General features: G+C 47.7%; 1 protein-coding gene across 5 annotated transcripts in view; it reads left to right on the top strand.

Moving 5' to 3' along the window:
• The first annotated feature begins 293 nt into the window (after positions 1-293).
• Positions 294-6,237, top strand: part of PROX1 (prospero homeobox 1) — a 49,735-nt gene continuing 43,791 nt past the window's right edge. For 2 of the 5 annotated variants that reach the window (XM_066546435.1, XM_066546430.1), the window contains exons 1-2: positions 294-461; positions 676-800. The gene's annotated coding sequence lies outside the window, so the exon portion shown is untranslated. Of the gene's footprint in view, positions 462-675; positions 801-863; positions 935-1,887; positions 1,952-6,237 lie in introns of those variants that run through there. The other 3 variants (XM_066546431.1, XM_066546434.1, XM_066546432.1) reach the window with 3 other exon arrangements.

Here is a 6,237-nt window from a genome sequence, read left to right as displayed (position 1 = left end):
CGGGCCGGGCCCACGTCACTCCGAGTGTGACGTCTAGTCTTCCTGTTTCCTTCAGCTGTGTCTTAAAGTAAATCTTGTGGCGGTGCGGAGCGCTGCTCGGCTCGGCCAGCCCAGCCCAGCCCAGCCCAGCCCTGCCCCGCGCCGCTCCCGCCGCCCCCGCTCCGCTCGGCGCCCGCCGCTCCGCTGCGCTCCGCTCCGCTCGGCGCCCGCAGCCCCGCGGCCGCTGCCCGCGCTCCCGCCCGCGCTCGCTCGCCCTCCCCCGCGCGATTATCATATTCATCAGCGGCATCAGGGGCTGCCGGCTGCGCGCGCGTGTCCGCGTGTGCGTGTGTGCGTGTGCGGGGCGCGTGTGCTGTGTGAGTGTGTGTGTGTGTGTGCATGTGCGTGTGCGTGTCGCCCTTTCTCTCGTTCCACCGGCAAAAAAAAAAAAGCGAGGCTCAGTTTCGTCGCCTTTGCACCGAGTAAGTACCCGCTCCCCCTCCGCGCCCCCTCCGTCCCTCCCCGCTTTCTCGGGCTTTTCAGGTCTTTCGGGCTTTTTTTAAATTTTTAAATTTTTTTTACCCCTAAATTCGTACTTGCTTGGGCTGCTCTAAATGGTCCGCGGGGAGGGGGGCGGTGATGAAATCCCCAGCAAAATATTGATCACCGTTGTCAAACCTGTGCTTCTTTTTCCAGGGGGCAAAATTGCAGTGACTTTATTAGCTGAGTAGTTTTAATTCCCCGGTAGATAAAGCGGTAAGGATTTGTGAGCGGTAAGGAGCCCGATGGAGCGCTCACCGTAGCCTGCCCAGGGCTGAAGAGTAAGTGACCTGCTCGTTGTTAGGTGATCCTCCCCCCCTTCCCCTTCGCTCTCTCGCTGCCACCTTTTGTGGACCGATCTTTATTTTATTCCGTGGGTTGGAGGGCAGTTTTGCGGGAACGGAAAGCGCAGCGAGTATTTGGCTTCTTGTTGTTGTTCCGAGCTTCTCTCTCCCCCCGTCCCCGCCGAAGTTCCCCATCCCCGCTTTAAACTCCTGCTCCGCTCCTCCGAGCCTCCTCTTTGTCCTGTTTATTATAGCTGCCTTGCTTTTTGTCTCTTCCAATTTGCCTGTCATTTGCATGTCGCTACTTCTCCTTTTTAACCCAAGCCGGGAAGGACAGGGACTTTTTATTCTTACTCTTCTTACCCTTGCAATTACTTTTTCATTTCCAAGCGTGGGACGAGCCACGAATGGTGGAAATGTATAGAAAATGGGATTTGAGTGGTAGGTAGCGAGCACATGAGAAGAGATCAAATGCAAGTCGCGGGATAAGAGCCTTGATCTGGGAAAAGATTAGGATTATTGGTACTTTCTATTTGTTTGGTTGTTGTTTGTTGATTTTTTTTTCCTCCGGGGGGGATTTAATTCTTTCTTAGCCGTTGATGGAGATCTTTCTTGGCTTTTTCGATTTTCTGTTTAGCGGCTGAGTGACCCGGCTCACTTTGCCATGTGTTTGCACGGAGTTAAAGCGCAGGAGGGAGCGGTGCTGGGGGGCGTGGGGCCTGCGCGGAGGGGGCGCGCAGGGCAGCGCTGGGGGGGGTGCGCCGAGATCGCGGGGCCCGACAGGAGCGGGCGGCCCGACGGGCTCCGGGCCACAGCTCCCCGGCACCGGGCACTCCGCGGGGGCGGAGCGGGGCCCGCGGCTCTTTGCAGAGAGGGAGAAAGTTGCGCGGCGTCTGGCGGGGCCGGGGCAGGTGCGGGGCTCTGCGGGCAGGTGCGCGCCGGGGGGGGCGGCCGCGGAGCGGGGCCGGGGGGTCCCGGGCGCCGCCACCTCCCTGCGCCGGGAGAGCCGGGGCGGCGGGGTCAGCAGCGGGAAGCGGCGCGGGATCAGTGCCCGCGGGCCGTGCCGGGGGCGCGGCCGAGGCGGGATGGAGCTCCCCGAGGGGCCAGCGTCGCGTCCTTGTGGTTGTGCCCCAGCCGCGGAAGAGCAGGTACGCGGGATATTAACTTAATGTCTTTGACAAAGTAGGGAATTTCAGTCAGGGCTAACAAGGGACACGGCTGCAGACTAGAGGTGCCCTTGAATGTCGGGCAAAAGTTGCCAGGACGAACTTTGGTAAGCCGCTAGTTTCCCACAGGTCCCGAGCGCTGAGCAGACCCCGTGGTGTTTCTGGCTGAATGGCGAGTGTCACCCCAAACCCATCATCCGGGTCTGGGGACGGGTGGGGAGCACGTGGAACACATCCACGCATCTGTGGCCATGGCTTGGTGGCAGAAGGTGCTGTGTTGTTGAGTGCAGGACACAGAAACATTTTTGTGTCACCGTGAGGTGTAAAAGCTCAGATTATTTGTCACATCCATTGCCTGGAGACGTTTGGCAATATGCAGGATGAATTATATGGAGGCAGTTTCCTCAGCCGTAGATTTGCATGTGGTACATATCCTTTATGTCTTCTTCTCACAGTTTTTCTCTGAGTTGCCATCAATTACTTTAAGTTTACGACCACTGCAGCTCATTTTGCATTTATTTTTTCTGCTTTTTGTCCAGAGCTTACCTTAAGCAGCAATATCACATTCTGTGAAATGTTTATTAATACTCAAGGGTAGACAGAGTATCAACATTTCGGGAGTTGAACTGTGATAAAAAGTACAATGTATATACTTTTCACTAACAGCTCCCTATTAAATTATTCTGTAAAGTATCCTGCATTCGCTGAATGGCACTGTCCGTATATACAGTTAACTTCCCTGCCTGCTGAATTCTGAGGCCTCTCAGTTTGTATAACTTATCTCTTTTATGATTGCTTGATAAATTGAGATGTTCATAAGAATGGACACATTTTCAAATTGAAAAGTTTAATTCGATTCAGGGTAGGATTGTAAATACTGCAATTTGTAGTCTCTAAATAGTGATTTATTCTGACTCAAAGTGCAGCCTAACTGCTAAATTAAGTAATTTAAGAATTGTGATGTAATGACATCGCATAGCGTGGAAAAAATAGTATATTGGAAAACTTGGGCTGAATTCAGAGTAGGAATCTTGAGAACCTTTCAGTATTGTCTCTACACAGAGGCCATGTGAATTATTTTCTTCATGATCAGTGAAATAACAAAGACCAAACTGGCTTGAGAGGAGGAAAATTTTTTCAGTTTTCTACTTTGAGCAGCTTGATTTCTTTTTCTTATTCAAAAGATCTGTTTCCTCAAGCACTGCCGAGCAGGGCTACGTGATGGAGGGCCCTGCATCTCCCCAGTTTAAAGGCCTGAACTAATGAGATGCCGAATCCCTCCTGTTAGTGAGCTCTGTAGTTGATGGGAATTGCGGATGTTTGGCATTCATAGGAATTGCTGAATACCTTGCTCTATTGGGCCCTGGGTATCACCAGGTTCATAAAACAAGGGTTGCTTTTTCCTTTAAGGCTAAAGAGGAAGCAGTATAATTTTGAAGTAAGTCAGGCAGTGATTTTTCCTACTGCTTCTTCTTATGGAGAAATCCTAGTAAAGTAGTTTTTTACTGCCCAAATAGTTCCTCACCCTTACTGCCTTGTTTCAAATTCTTTGATAGACATCTCGGCTAAGGGAGTTGGATAATCTTTTCTCCCAAGAAAACTTGTGTTAGAACGTACAGAAAGGTAGTACTGTGCAATATGTGTAGTACTTTGCAAATACTGTGCAAAAAGGTAGCACTTTCTCATTAGTGGCTGATGAGATTTTAGCACTGAACAGATATGGTGAACAGATGTCATCTGTTCTTCAAATTTTAGCTGTGGTTTTGTGCATGAAATGCTGTTGACTAGAATAATTTTCATCCTTTGCATCCTGGCTGATTCTGGCAAAGCCATAGCCTTGTGTAGTGCGTTAGAGTGTAAGATCTAAGTATTTCTATTAGCAGAAGCATGTTAAATTTCTTGCGTGGTATTGGCATAATGGGCAGACATGAAGCAGACAGACTCTGGACCAACGAAAGTAGTTGGCTTGTGAAAAGATGGGAACGATTTCAGCTGTATAAACTGATATCTCCTTGAATTCATCCAAGCATATCCATCAAGTTTAGCACTCTTGTGCTGTGTATTTAATGGCTCTTCAGGTTAGGCTAAGGTTCTTCAAAGGGGCTGACAAGGGCGCATTTGAATTTACATCTCCTTTGCATCCTGTAGGTGTTTGAATTAATCTAGGAGAAAATGATCAACATCTTTCTAGATCAAGATGAGTTAACACAATTGATTACAAAAATTGATTTATTAATAGGGAGTATGGTTAAATACCTGTCATCATACTCATTTTAACAAACCATTCTAGCCAAAGGTTTGGTAGCAGCAACTCTTTGAGACTTAGAAATTAATCTGTTTCCATTTTAAATGTCAATGCATATCAAATGGAAACGAAATAAATCCATGTCTGTGGCTGCTGTGCTGTTAAGAGGTTATTCATAGCTACATTGTAATCATATCTCCTTAAACAAAAGATTTGAAAGTAAATTTGTAAATAAAATACTACTGCTATATTTATGGATGGACATAGAAAGTGCTGAGGTCCTTGGTATGATTTTTAATGCCATCGGCATGGAAAACGTTTGGTTTCTGAGGAAGCCACATTGTGCGAGTTGAGGCTGGAGATATGGTCAGTGAATTTAACATAAACTACACTTGGCATGCGAGAAGTATCAAAAGCGATGCATAAACCAAATTTAACCTTCACAAATTTAAAACTCTGCAATTCAGAAAGAAATGGTGCTTCTGGAGATTTCTACATAGATCTTGACAACCAAAGCCTATCTTGCCAGCTCCGTTTTTCTGGAGAGCTGGGCAGAGACTTTAGATATATAAAATATAGTTTTGAGACAATGTACAGCCAAAGTACTGGTGACTGTCTAAAGGACGCACACTTCCTAATTATTTCTCCCCCTCCCCAAGATTTCCTTATTTATTCAGTTCTAATCTAATCAGTCTTGAATTCTGCCTGCTGTGGCTGGGATTTTGCATCCCGCTCTACGTGCCATTCCACTCCCCTTGAGGTGCAAATTGGTTTTGGTCCTCAGAGAATGAAATATTAACTGGCCATTCAATACCCATTCTGTTTTGTCAGGCTAAAGTAGAACTATTTCTCATATTTAAGCCGAAAGGCACGTAAGCCTTAAAGCTGGCAGCCCGGCTGGCTCGGGATAACACCAGGGCAAATGGGAGATGTTGCTTAATACCCAGGTTAAGTGTACGATAACTCCGATGCTTTCAGCTTCCATCGAGGGAAGGAGGGGACGTGGCTCTGGAGCACCTCCTGCCACATGTTTGTGGTGGCAGGAATGGGCTGTGGAGCAGCGGCTGGTGCGGGGGCTTGGGGAGGGAAATGGACACTGGGGAGGAAGGATGCATGGCAATGACCTTCCAACCTGGCGCAGGACAGCCTATTTCCTGAGCTGCTGACTCAAGGGTACAGCAAGCCCTCCCCATGTGTGTCCTTGGTTGGGATTGGGCAAGAGAGAGGGGAACCATGGTCAGGCACCTCGAATTTTCTGGGAAAAGTGCAAAACTTGTAACCTGACATGAGGTTTCTGGTGTGAGTCTGGGAACGTATTGCTGGCTCTCAATCAAGCGTAGCTTGACTGCAGAAAAGGAAGGAAAAGCGTGAAGGTTTTCAGTGTTGGTGGGTTTTGTTTGTGGTTTGTTTTCTTTTCCTATTGGCAAGTATTATCTTTATGGTAGATGCCTTCAGAATATCTTAGGTGAAATAAGCAGGAGCTCTTTCAGTTGTCTTCCAATTAGTTTAGATCTCTTTCAAATGAGCACCACTGGACTGAAAGGTCAAACTCAGCCCTGGCTTATTCTATGCCAGTGCCTTGGCTAGTTCTTTACAAAAACAGCCCTTCTGATATTCCTCAGGTTTTTGGGTTTTTTTGGTGATGGTCTAATTGTAAGGCCTGATTCTGCCCCCTGAAAAGCTCCATTTGCATCAGTTGGGAGAAAGCAGGAGACAGTCTTTTACACGCTGCCAAGCAGGGCCTGACCCTACCCCTCACACATAACAGGATTTTGGTATCCCTGGACTCCAGGGGCGTTGCTTGGAGGGTGGGATGCTCCTTGGTGTGAAGGTGGCAGAATTGGGCCCCTGCAGCAGAAATCCTTGTTATGTTATTATTTTCATCATGAGGTAACCAAACTTAACTCGCTTAATGTACTTTTTGATAAGAAAAGATCTCTGAAGACAGTGACCTGATAATAGGTCAAGGTGTTTGGATTTTGCATCTGAATTAATGATATTTTTTGGTTTTAATATATTTTTT

This window comes from Molothrus aeneus, chromosome 3 (assembly GCF_037042795.1).
Source record: "Molothrus aeneus isolate 106 chromosome 3, BPBGC_Maene_1.0, whole genome shotgun sequence".
NCBI lineage: Eukaryota > Metazoa > Chordata > Aves > Passeriformes > Icteridae > Molothrus > Molothrus aeneus.
This window is presented reverse-complemented; position numbering and strand designations above follow the sequence as displayed.